Here is a 13,127-nt window from a genome sequence, read left to right on the forward strand (position 1 = left end):
TACGTGGCATTGAAATCTCACAGCACTCTCCTTCGCACATCTCTCGCCTGAAAAGCAATTCCGGCCAAAACACAATCTTTTACCCTTCTCTCTCTCTCAATTGATGATTAACATTGACATTCCGGTGAAATTGAATGAAATCTGACAAATAGTAAAGGAAGGAAGGAGAACCAAAAAGATAGGCAAGTTAACAATTTAAGCTATTTTTTTGTTTTTTTTTTTTTTGTTTGATTGGAAAATTTTAGGATTTGAAATTTCCAAATTTTAATTTGGGACTTCACAAATTTAGGTCTCAATATTATTGAAAATCGCCAGACTTAAAAAATTTCTCATTTCAAATCCAACTAAAATTTCATTTGATTTGAGATTTAGCTAAGATTCGTCAAATATTTGATTCGAGATTTGACTAAAATTTCATTTGATAAAATTTCTCATTTGGCTAAGATTTTAATTTTTTTTTGAAATTCATATTTCAACCAACTAAAATTTCTAATTCATTTTGATATTGTCTGATTTCATTATATTCTAAATTTTTAATTTTTAATTATCAACCATCTACTCAAAAAATAAACAATTAAGACATACGAGATAATGGCGGCCCTGTTGTGTGACTGATTTATCTCAAAGTTGTAAAAATACATAATTTATTTATTTTTTTAATTAGCAATTAACTATTTAAAATAAAAAAATAAAAAAAACTTCAAGATAAAATGTGGGTTCGCATTGTGTAACTCACTTTTGAAAAGTTTTAGGTTACATTTGGTTAGGATGAAAACAGTATAAAGTGAATGGAAATGGAAATTGCCTTTTGATTTAGTGTGGATACAGTTGCATGGAAGGCCATGAATGAATGCTCACTTGTCCTTCCTTCATCTTTCTCCTTGTCCGACTCACTTTCATCATTCCAAGTGACTGAGCACTTTTTTCCTATTTGTCTTAGAAGGACACTCGAGAGCAATATAACCAAAACCATGATATTCATAGCACTTAACCTCTTGGGACCTAGTGTTCTTTTTGTCAGATTTTGCAAGATTTGACGTTTTCTTTTTCAAATTTTTTTGAACTATTTAATAAACAATGCCATCATCTCAAATTTAAGATCGTCGTCAACATCATATTTATTTACATCCTCATGAGTACTTTTGAAAGCTAAAGCATCTTTTTTTTTTCTTTGAAAGAATATTTGACTTATAAATTTGTAAATTTCCAACCAACTAATCCAACTTTCCAGTGTCAATGTTTTGAGCTTCTTTTATAGCTTAACTTTTGGTTGAAAGTGATCAGGTAATGATCTCAAAACTTTTGCAACAATCTTAAATTCAGGAATTTTCTTGCCCAAGGTAAAACTAGAATTGACAATATCACTTAGTTTGGCATAAAATTCATCAAAAGACTCATTATCTCTCATAATAAGTGTTTCAAAACTAGAAATGAGTCTTTGAAGTTTAGAACGTTTAACAAAATTTGTGCTTCATCCTATGCTTCTTTAGCAACCTCGCATGTGCAAATCCGACAGAGTTCCTTGGGTGTGACAAAGCTAAAGAGAGCATTGATAGCCTTGATATTCCAGTTTGCACTTGAGTAGTCATTTGTATCCCATTTATCAATTGGTTTAGGAATAGTAACTTCTTCAATAGTGATCATGGGTTCGTTCCAAACATTCATGACAGATTGTCAAACTTTCTCATCGACAGATTTTAAATAAGCTCTCATTCGCGCTTTCCAATAAGAATAGTTTGTTCCATCAAATAAGGGAGGACAATAAGTAAGGTTTTCCCCTTGGTTTAAATCCATAATCAATAATCACGAAGAAAAGATCACACTACTATAGCTTTGTTAAAAACAAAGGACAAGCGTCATACTATGATACCAATTAAAAAAATGTAAGTCCCATGATCTTGTGATTATTGATTTAAGAATTCCAAAACAATCATGATCAACTATTAAAGAGAAGTTAAAGAGCAAACAAAACACAAAGATATTTTACGTAGAAAAACCACAGTTAGAATCCACCAACATGTGATAAAAAACCACGGGCCCTTAGCCACAAGAATAATCCACTATGAAGAAGAGTAGTGTAAAAAATTTCTTACAAAGACCAATCTAGGGACACTAGTTTGCTTGAGACTTACAAGTAGCTCAACCTCTATCCTTTTTCTTGTGGGTATCCACCTTTGCCATTGAATCCACGACAACGGTGTCCAGTCTACGACAAGCATGCTCTAGACTCCTACAGAGCTTACACCTCAAGAATACTCATTAAACTGTTTAGTTGTTTGTTACCGACTTGATGATTTCATGAAAGATATAAAGATATAAATGGATCATCAAGTAAACATAAGACAAGTATACAAATTAAACTCACTACAGCACTCTCTCAGAAAAGTCTCTCAATTTTTAGAATAGAGGAAATAAGTGACAAAACAGAAGAAGCTTGATATATGTAGAAAATCCACCATCGTGGGCATGACCTTCTTATTCACAAGCGTGACTGTGTCTTTCGTGGGCCCGAACCACTCTACTCAAGATGCAGAGAAAAAGTTCTATGACCTCATTTTGCTCGTGACCTACTCGCGACCTGTTTGTGGCTGCCATTCCTAATCGTTGTTAGGGAAAATATGTGATTCCCCACAAGTAAATCAATCAATGGGAATAAAAACTAATGCGAAAAAATTAAATCAAAAGCAACACAAGAATTTTACGTGGTTCCCTCAATGTGAGGTACGTCTACGGGATTGAAATCCGATTCCACTATCAGCCAAAGAGTTTCCAAACGGTTACAAACGAGACACGAATGGTCTCACAAAATCACCTTTAGGTGAATTTCAAATAATCACAAATAAATAAGAGGAAAAGACCTCACCAAATAGATGAACAAAAATCTTCGAAACCAGAGTTGTAGAAGATCCAAAATAACGAATCAAATCAACTTTAAACTCCAAACCAGCCGCTTCAAAGCGGAGTAACAAACCAAGGTACCAATTCTTGTTTGACCAAGTCAAATCCAGAGCCACAAACAACACCAATTGAAACATAGAGTTATACACCAAGCACTGTTGCCGTTTTTCTTCACACCCTCGGGGCAAACACATAATCAATATATATATATTGTGAATCTAGTGTTTCTTATCAAAACCTTAGTCGTATCTAAATTGAATTGGGTCTCCACAAATTAGATATAATATATAAAAATATATTATAACTAATACCAAACCAAATTAAACTCTTTTAATAAATCAATTGGGTCCCACACTCCAACAAGGAGGTATACCCAACAATTCTTCTCCTACCGACTTAGGTGGAGATATCAACCATATCCGCCAAAGTTCGACACTTTAAATGTTTGTCCCTCGACAAAGTCTTTGTCAACATATCCGAAATATTATCATTTGTGTGAACCTTTTCGAGTTGCAACAATTTCGAATCTAACACATCACGAATCCAGTGGTATCTCACATCAATGTGTTTCGATCTCGAATTAAAAGTGAAATTTTTACTCAAATGAATAGCGCTTTGGCTATCACAATAAAGCACATACTTTTCTTGCTTCAAACCCAACTCTTGCAAAAATTTCTTCAACCATAACTCTTCTTTACAAGCTTCCGTAATGGCAATAAATTCAGCTTCGGTAGTCGAGAGAGTAACACATTTTTGTAATTTAGATTGCCATGCCACAGCTCCCCCTGCAAAAGTCATCAAATACCCCGAAGTAGATTTTCTAGAATCAACATCACCAGCCATGTTAGAATCTGTGAACCCATCAAGCATCGGCTTACTATTCCCAAAACATAAACACACCTTCGAATTCCCTCGAAGATATCTTAGAATCCATTTTACCGCTGTCCAATGTTCTTTACCCGAATTAGAGAGAAAACGACTCACCACACCAACGGCGTGAGCAATATCTGGCCTTGTACAAACCATGGCATACATCAAAGAACCAACTGCTGAAGCATAAGGAACTTTCAACATCTCTTCTTTGTCTTTCTCACTTGTAGGACATTGATTCGAACTAAGCTTGAAGTGACCTACAAGTGGACAACCAACCGGCTTTGCTTTATCCATATTGAACCTCTCAAGAACTTTCTCAATGTAGCTTTCTTGAGACAACCAAATCAGCCCCTCTTTGCGATCACGAACAATTTTCATACCAAGTATTTGCTTTGCCGGTCCCAAATCTTTCATAGCAAAAGATTTACTCAACTGTAACTTCAACTTGTTAATCATGGTAGAATCTTGACCCACAATTAACATGTCATCAACATAAAGCAAAAGAATAATAAATTTACCATCAGGGAAATTTTTCACAAACACACAATGGTCCGAAGTGGTTTTAGAAAAACCATTATTCATCATAAAAGAGTCAAATTTTTTGTACCATTGCCGTAGGGCTTGCTTGAGACCATACAAACTTTTCTTCAATTTGCAAACAAATTTCTCTTTCCCTTTCTCCACAAAACCTTCAGGTTACTCTATGTAAATTTCTTTTTCAAGATCACCATGAAGAAATGCGGTCTTCACATCAAGTGGCTCAACTTCAAGGTTCGTACTTCCAGCCATGCCAAGTATAACCCGAATAGAAGACATCTTTACAACCGGTGAGAAAATATCGTCAAAGTCAATACATTTCTTTTGCCCAAAGCCTTTCACAACAAGACGTGACTTGTACCTCAGATTCTTGCCATCATTCTTCGATTTGAAACCCACTTATTTTTCAAAAATTTTCTTCCTTTAGGCAACTTCACTAAATCATAAGTCGGGTTTTCAAGCAAGGAGTTCATCTCCTCGTCCATGGCCTTTTTCCAATCACCTTTCTTTGCATGCTCAATTGCTTCTTGGTAGCTCTCGGGCTCCCCTTGATCGAAAATCAACACAAATTCATTGAGAGGATACTTTCTTGAAGGTTGTCGGTCCCTTGTAGATTTCCTCAACTCAAGTTGTGGTGGTGGTTTTTGAGTTGGATGCTCTTCCTCAATTTCTGGTTCAACTTTATTAGGATTAGCATCATCCTCCACATCTTCAATAGGTGGCTGCATATCTCCTCCATTTTCATCATCAACTGAAGATGAAGGAGCTGGATCCATGTCAATGAGATCACTAGTTTTTGGCTCCGGTTGATCACCTTTGCCAAAGTCTTCAATTGTTTGGTCTTCAAGAAACACAACATCACAACTTCGAATGACTTTTTTGTCGACTGGATCTCACAATCTATACCTGAATTCATCACGCCCATAGCCAAGAAAAATGCATTGTCTTGACTTACTATCAAGCTTGGACCTCTCATCCTTTGGAATGTGAACAAAAGCTCGGCAACCAAACACTCTCAAGTGCTCATAAGACACATCTTTGCCGGTCCAAACTCTTTCTGGAACATCACCATTCAAAGGATAGGGAGGAGACAAATTGATCACATCAGCCGCTGTCTTTACTGCCTACCCCAAAAAGATCTTGGCAATTTAGCTTGTAAAAGCAAATACCTTGTTCTTTCCACAATGGTGCGGTTCATCCTCTCGGCAACGCCATTTTGTTGAGGAGTCTTCTTAACTGTCTTTTGGTGCCAAATACCTTGGCTGTGACAATACTCATCAAATGGCCCAATGTATTCACCACTATTGTCTGATTGGATGCACTTCAATTTCTACTCTGTTTCTCTTTCAACTGTGGCTTGAAAATGCTTAAATACTTCTAGAACTTGATCTTTAGTTTTTAGTAGAAAAACCAAACTTTCCTTGAATAATCATCAATGAAAGTAACAAAATAAAGTGCACCACTATGTGTTCTAACTTTTAAAGGACCACAAACATCCGAATGAATCAACTCCAAAACATTTTCTTTTTTAGAAGCAACATTTTTATGAAAAGAAACTCTATGTTGTTTACCCGCCAAACAATGAACACAAGTTTTAATATGTGTACCTTTCAAACTGGGTAGAAGCTCTTTTTTGAACAAAACTTGTAGCCCTTTTTCACTCATATGGCCAAGCCGCTTGTACCACAATTCTGTAGAAGTATCATCTTCAAGTGCATTGACAACACCTTTACAAATTTTTTCTTGCATCGAATAAAGTGTATGAGTCTTCTTGCACTTAGCCACCACCAAAGAACCCTTTGTGAGCTTTCATATTCCATCACCAAATTTGTTGTTGAAGCCTTCATCATCTAGCTTCCTAGTAGAGATCAAATTGAGGCGAATGTCGGGAACATGCCTCACATCTTTAAGCAACAACTTGCAGCCCAAATTTGTTTCCAAGCAAACATCACCCATGCCGATAATCTTGGACAAACCTTCATTACCCATTCGAACAGAACCATAATCTCCTTTGGTGTAGGTAGTGAAGAAATCAACTCTAGAAGTCACATGAAAAGAAGCACCGTAATCAATCACCCAATTGCTCTCTTGGCTCACAAAATTGATACAATCATCTTCACAAACGACCATGAGATCATCGGTAGTAACTGCCGTTGTGTCTTCTTGTTTCTTATCCACACTTTTGTCATGCATGTTCTCCTTGTTCTTGAGCTTTCGGCATTCTTGCTTCATGTGCCCTTTCTCATGGCAATAATAGCACTCAATGTCTTTCTTTGAAAAAGAATCATCTTTTGATTTGTTATGGCTTTGATCACGACCATGAGGAGTCTTACTCCTCCCCTTTGTTTTGCTTCGGCCTCTCACAACAAATGCTTCCGAATGAGAGGAACCCGCTGATTTTCTATCATAAAGACTCTCTAATTTTTTTCCATAAATCATGTGCTGAAGTTTCAGTAGCAACATGATGAAACACACTGTCATCAATCCATTGACAGATAACACCAACAGCTTTTCGATTAAGCCTATTCCATTCATCATCTTTCATACCCTCGGGTATGCCACTATCACCCTCAATAGGTCCATACAAATCTTTACAAATTAATAGGTCTTCCATTTTAGTTTTCCAAGTTATCCAATTACTTCCATTGAAGCTAGACATACAACCCACATTCCTCTCCATTGATTTACACAAATAAATAAATCCAAATAAACCGTAAGCTCTGATACCAGTTGTTAAGGAAAATATGTGATTCCCCACAAGTAAATCAATCAATGGGAATAAAAACTAATGCGAAAAAATTAAATAAAAAGCAATACAAAAAATTTACGTGGTTCTCTCAATATAAGGTACGTCCACGGGATCGAAATCCGATTTCACTATCAACCAAAGAGTTTCCAAACGGTTACAAACGAGACACGAATGATCTCACAAATCACTCTTAGGTGAATTTCAAATAATCACAAATAAACAAGAGGAAAAGATCTCACCAAATAGATGAACAAAAATCTACAAAACCAGAGTTATAGAAGATTCAAAATAACGAACCAAATCAACTTCAAACTCCAAACCAACCGCTTGAAAGCAGAGTAACAAACCAAGGTACCAATTCTTGTTTGACCAAGTCAAATCCAGAGCCACAAACAGCACCAATTGAAACCTAGAGTTATACACCAAGCACTGTTGCCGTTTTTCTTCACACCCTCGGGGCAAACACATAAACAATATATATATATATATATATATATATATTGTGAATCTTGGGTTTCTTATCAAAATCTTAGTTGTATCTAAATTAAATTTGGTCTCCACAAATTAGATATAATATATAAAAATATATTATAACTAATATCAAATTAAATTAAACTCTTTTAACAAATCAATTGAGTCTCACGCTCCAATAAGGTGGTATACCCAACAATCATCACACGCATGATGTTCCATTCGCGTGCGCAAAGGCAAATGCTGAGTAGATACTGCGAGAATGTTTCATCACGGCCTAATCGCTGCCTAGTCGGGGGCATGATGTTTGTACATGGTGGGCATGATGGTCAAAGTCGTGGGTGCGATGGTGAATGATTGCCCAGCTGATTTTGCAAACTTCTGCTCAGATTTCTTTCATTTCTTCAACCCATGCCCTACAATAATAATCACATGACAATCAGCCACTTCTAGCCTTTTTTCATCCACTTTCCATCAAATCTTGACCCATTCCTTTTAGCCAATTAATCCAAGACAAACAACCTCCTTTTTGCCACAATTTTGCAGCAGACAAATAGCCACATTAACTCTGAAATTTTCTCAGATTTTAGCCTCTTTTTCCACTGTACAAATCTCATCAATTCAGTCAAATCTGTCAAAATAATATCTTCAAGATTTCAACAACCAATTTCTTAAATCAAACAAGAAGGGATCAAGGTTTCAACAACAACCAACTTGAATCAAATAAGAGTTGTTTTGTCAAGAAAGGGATTGCCAAACAAAATCAATCATTAAGATTAAAAATCCTAACATATATATATATATAAACATTTATAATAGGCTCGACATCAAAATTTTAAGTAATATCTTTCTCAATAAATATAATCAAATAACATGTTACAAAACCATTTTCCATCTTATTACACAACTTAGTTTTGAAAATTTTTAAAATTGAAATGTATGTTTTTATAAGTATAATAATAATCCGTTTTAATAAGCGGTATTAAATTAATGAACTTGTTTTTAAGAATGTCATGTTGAAGTAGACAATATTTCTATTCTAGATAATTAATAAACAAGACTGTATGCAAAATAAGAAGCATAAGCAAATTAAAGTGTGATTTATAAAAGGAAAAAAATAAATGACATATAAATAGAAAACAAGAATGGTAGCAAATAAAAACAAATAAAAGAATACAAGTAACTCTAAGCAATATAGAAATATAATAAATAATACAGATAAATATATCAATATTTGATAAAACTCGATTTATAAACTATTTTAAATTTTTGCAATGTAAATAATTTGGATGGTGCGGCCTAATGAAATTTTGAGAGTGCGTAGTACTCTAGTTTAAAATTACCTTACTAATTACTAGAATAATATACATAATTTTTAAAAGATTTGGAGATGCGACCGCACCCCCTTAGATCCATCCTTGGCTATTAGTCAATACTACCACCAAGCAGTTTACTACCCAAGTACAGCTTTTGATTTATCAAGATCTCCTCACTAAAAGGTTGTTAGTGTTTGGAGCACTTGGAGGCTTGTGAAAGGAGTCCTATTACTAGATTGAGATATGTTAATGTGACACCAGGTCCTAGAGGGATTCTGGTGAATCTATTGGAATGGTGCTATTCATTGGATTTTTGATGGGGATGCATTGTATTTCAAAGTTGACCAAGAGTACCTTGGAAACATGCCAATGCCCAGGTTCATGAGGGTGAAGCGTGATATAACAGGGCTGGCTATGGCTCGGAGTCTCATGCCATTTTGCCCATGTTGACATATCTACGGTGCAACGACCCAATTCAATGTCTATGAGATGGCAACAGACTACTGACAAACTGATACAAACCATTGGGTAGAATTTGCCTATGTTTACATGGCCCGAAATATATCATCCCATTCTGCAGCCAATGTCTTGGTGACCCATCATTCCTAATTAGGTGATTTTGTAAACCATGTCACTTACCGGTTGTAACCCTCTCCCAATTGTGAAAATAAATTTGTTCATACACTTTAACCTCACTATTCTATATCTAACGTAACGTGTTGGCCTTCAAGCCCTAGAGTCTGGCATTGTGCTCCCTCTAAGGTCTCAGGTCGGAAACGTTTTGGTGCAAACAATTTCTTGATATTAGTTCATATGGGACTTTACTCTGACTTTAACTGGGTCTCCCGCTAATAAACGATGAGATTGATCTCCGAAATTAATCGGTTTAGTGAGTCGGATGAGGAGTTATAAAAAAATAAAAGATAAAACAAAATAAACAATAATTAATCCCAAGAATTATATGTTATATTTAGTTCTCATAATTTGCTTCCCAACCCATCTTTCTTTAATAATAATAATAATAATAATTTTAAAAATGAAAGTTACAATTTTTTTGTTGTGATTATGCATTAAAGACTCCATTTTAAGTGGTCAGCTAGGGCCGAAGAACTCATAGTCAGTTTTGAATAAAAATGAGAAAATATATATATATATATATATAGGAAGAAGAAAGAAAAAAATTGCATTAAAGTGAGAATAATTCAAAGTATTTGTAATTTCATAGAGTAAATCGAAGCAAGTGAAAACTGTGTTCCATGCCACAGCTTTCACTTGCAACTAACAAATGTTCACTTATAACTTCATGAAAATGCAATTTTCAAAGTATTATTTCTATTTAAATGCATTTTTTAAAGGGAAACTTACGTGTAGGTCCTAATAGGTAGACTTATTGTCTAATAGGTTCTATGATAACTAATAGCGTTTTTCATCAAACACTATTAAAAACGTCACTAATTGTTAATATTTAACGACAGTTAGAAAAAATTGTCACAAAAAAATCACTAATTATAAATTTTAGCCACAGTTTAAAAAAATCGTCACAAAAAAGTCACTAATTTTTAACTTCCAACGACAGTTTAAAAACATTCGTCGCAGAAAAACGTCACTAATTGTAAGTCTTAGCGACAATTTATAAAAACTGTAACCAAAAAGTCACTAATTGTCAATTTTTAACGACATATGCAAAAAATCGTCACAAAAAGTTATTTTTAACAAAGATTTTACTATGACTAATTTTCTATTGGACTTTATGGGAATTAAGTTCAACTATTATGACCTATTAGTAATTTATCTTATTTTTTTTAAAGGAGAAATTGCCAACAAAAATACAATAAAACTCACATACATATAGTGAGATTCATATATCTGACCTCTTAGGCCCCGTTTGTTTTGGGAGATAGAACTGTGAATGGAATTGAGATGGAGGTGGGACTCACTATATGATGTGTTTGTTTTGGGAGATGGCGAGAGAATTCATAATCCCATAGGATTAGAATGGGCCTTGGTGTTGAGATTGAGATGGAGGAGGTGGATGTAGTATTAGGAAATTAGTCCTCCAACTAAGGGTTTTTTTATTTTATTATTTATTTTTATTTTTTTACATGTTGGGCATTTTTTTTAACATTAATGTTTAATGTTTTTCTATTTTTTGTTAAGTAAAAATCATAGTTTTATTTGTTTTAATATTTTATATTTCTTTTATAGGGTAATAATTTAACAATCCTCGCTCTAACAACTATCATCAAAATAAACATAATTTTACTTAATCCCCTCACTACTAATACCGTCACTATCAATCTCTTTTATTCTACCTCTGAAAATAAATGGGGCCTTAAGGATTTGGCCAACACTATATTGAAATTTGAAAATTGAAACTATAGTAAGTCCAGCCCCAAGATTAAAATAAGGACATGATTTTAGCTGGGATTTGAAAAATGAGACTGGCTTATCTTCATTTCCAATTTAGATTGAAGGGGACTATCCAGACTTGTAGGGCTCACTACGGGTCCTATTTTGACAATTTAAATCATTCATTTTATCGGACAATGCATGTATATTATCCATTAAAAAATGAGATTGATCCGATATTCGTAATCCCTTCATTTTATAAAATTTGTATTTAAAAAAAATTAACGGTAAATGTGTTTTAAAAATAGACTATCTATTTTTTTGGTTACAAATTGAATAAAATGAAGGGTTACGAATATCGGATCAACCTGATTTTTTTTATGAATGATATACATGCATGGTTCGATAAAAAAGAACGGTTCAGTTTGTCGAAATGAGGCCATAATGAGTATTTGAATTTTAATAAAAATAAAATTAGTTATTTTTATTTAATTTATTTGACCGTTATTAATATTAATATTGGTTTTAAACATTTCAGTTACAAAGTTATTATTAAGCCATGGTTTGGCTAACAGTTTAGAGCTAAATAATCACAAAAGGACAAAATAAACTATATAAGTTAATAAGACAAAATAGTACTTTTTACCCATAATCATTACACTTTTTTTCTCACAAAAATCAAAAATGCCCCAAAACAAAAATCAAACGAGGCTAAAAAAGTCTCAACTCAAAAAAATTAGCTAAAAAAGTCAATGCCAAACAAACCCTAAGTTTTATTATTATAAGTATGTAATGATTAAATGTTAGTGTTAATTCTTATAAGATTTTCACTTATATATATTGTTATGTTTTCTAAAGATGAAGTGTACATAAGAGACACACAAGAGTATACAAGAGTATAATATATATTGAGATTTTGTTGAAGAGTATAGTTTGATTTATCTTCCGTATTTTTGGGCAACTATGGTTCGTGACTCGTTCATATCCTCCTAGTGGACATGAACATCGGATGAGAAAGGCTGTTAGCGCTTGGGTTGTATCTTGGAGCCGTTGCACTCTGCTTGTACCTTCACGTGGAGAGGAACAACGGCTTTAGGAAAGTGACTACACACCTCTCAATCTCACATGCCCACTCTTTCTTACTCTATATGAATTTACTTACTTTCATATTTTATCGTAAATTTGTTAATCATTTTATTAATTAAATTATGTTAGCGCATAACATTTTTCTAACAATCTAAAGCGGTTATATTCTAAAAAGAAATTTTGTTTAAGATTTTTCAATTTAAAAAAATATATATATGAATATGGTGAAAGAACTAGCTGAATTCCCACTGTGATTAGGGGCTGAAGGATAATAAGTTTAAAATTGCTATTGTTATGAATATGTATGACTTGAGTTTAGAATAAGTTGATTCATTATCTATGTTTATCTATCTTCCTCTCCTGTATATGTTGAGATGTTAATGGGTTTAGTCTTGTCAAAAACAATATCTGTTAAAAGCAATAGTTTTATAAAATGTGTTGAGCTTATTTTAAAGATTAAAATAAAACTCATATTTGTCAAATTAAAATTTATATTATTAATTTGTACCTTGAGGTTTTTAGTACATGGTATTCTTTAGATTAATGGCTTACCTGTGGCTCAATATTGTTTTCTCTTGTCCACTATTATCTGACTATATTAAAAACATTATGTAAAGAAAACAGAGTGAACTGCATAATATAATTATTATCCTATAACAATTCTAATTTGTTGCTAAGTGGTACATGGAATTGTTGCATAGGTAATTTACCATTACTTTGTGTAATTGATAACATGTGGATGTTGAAGATTAGTATTTGGATCTTTAATGTTATTTATAAAGATTTATGAAAATAAATTTGCCAAATTAATTGGTTTTAAATTTTGTTGACTAAACTATTGGAATTTG

This window comes from Camellia sinensis, chromosome 11 (assembly GCF_055761805.1).
Source record: "Camellia sinensis isolate YWXY chromosome 11, ASM5576180v1, whole genome shotgun sequence".
In the NCBI taxonomy this organism is placed as follows: Eukaryota; Viridiplantae; Streptophyta; class Magnoliopsida; order Ericales; family Theaceae; genus Camellia; species Camellia sinensis.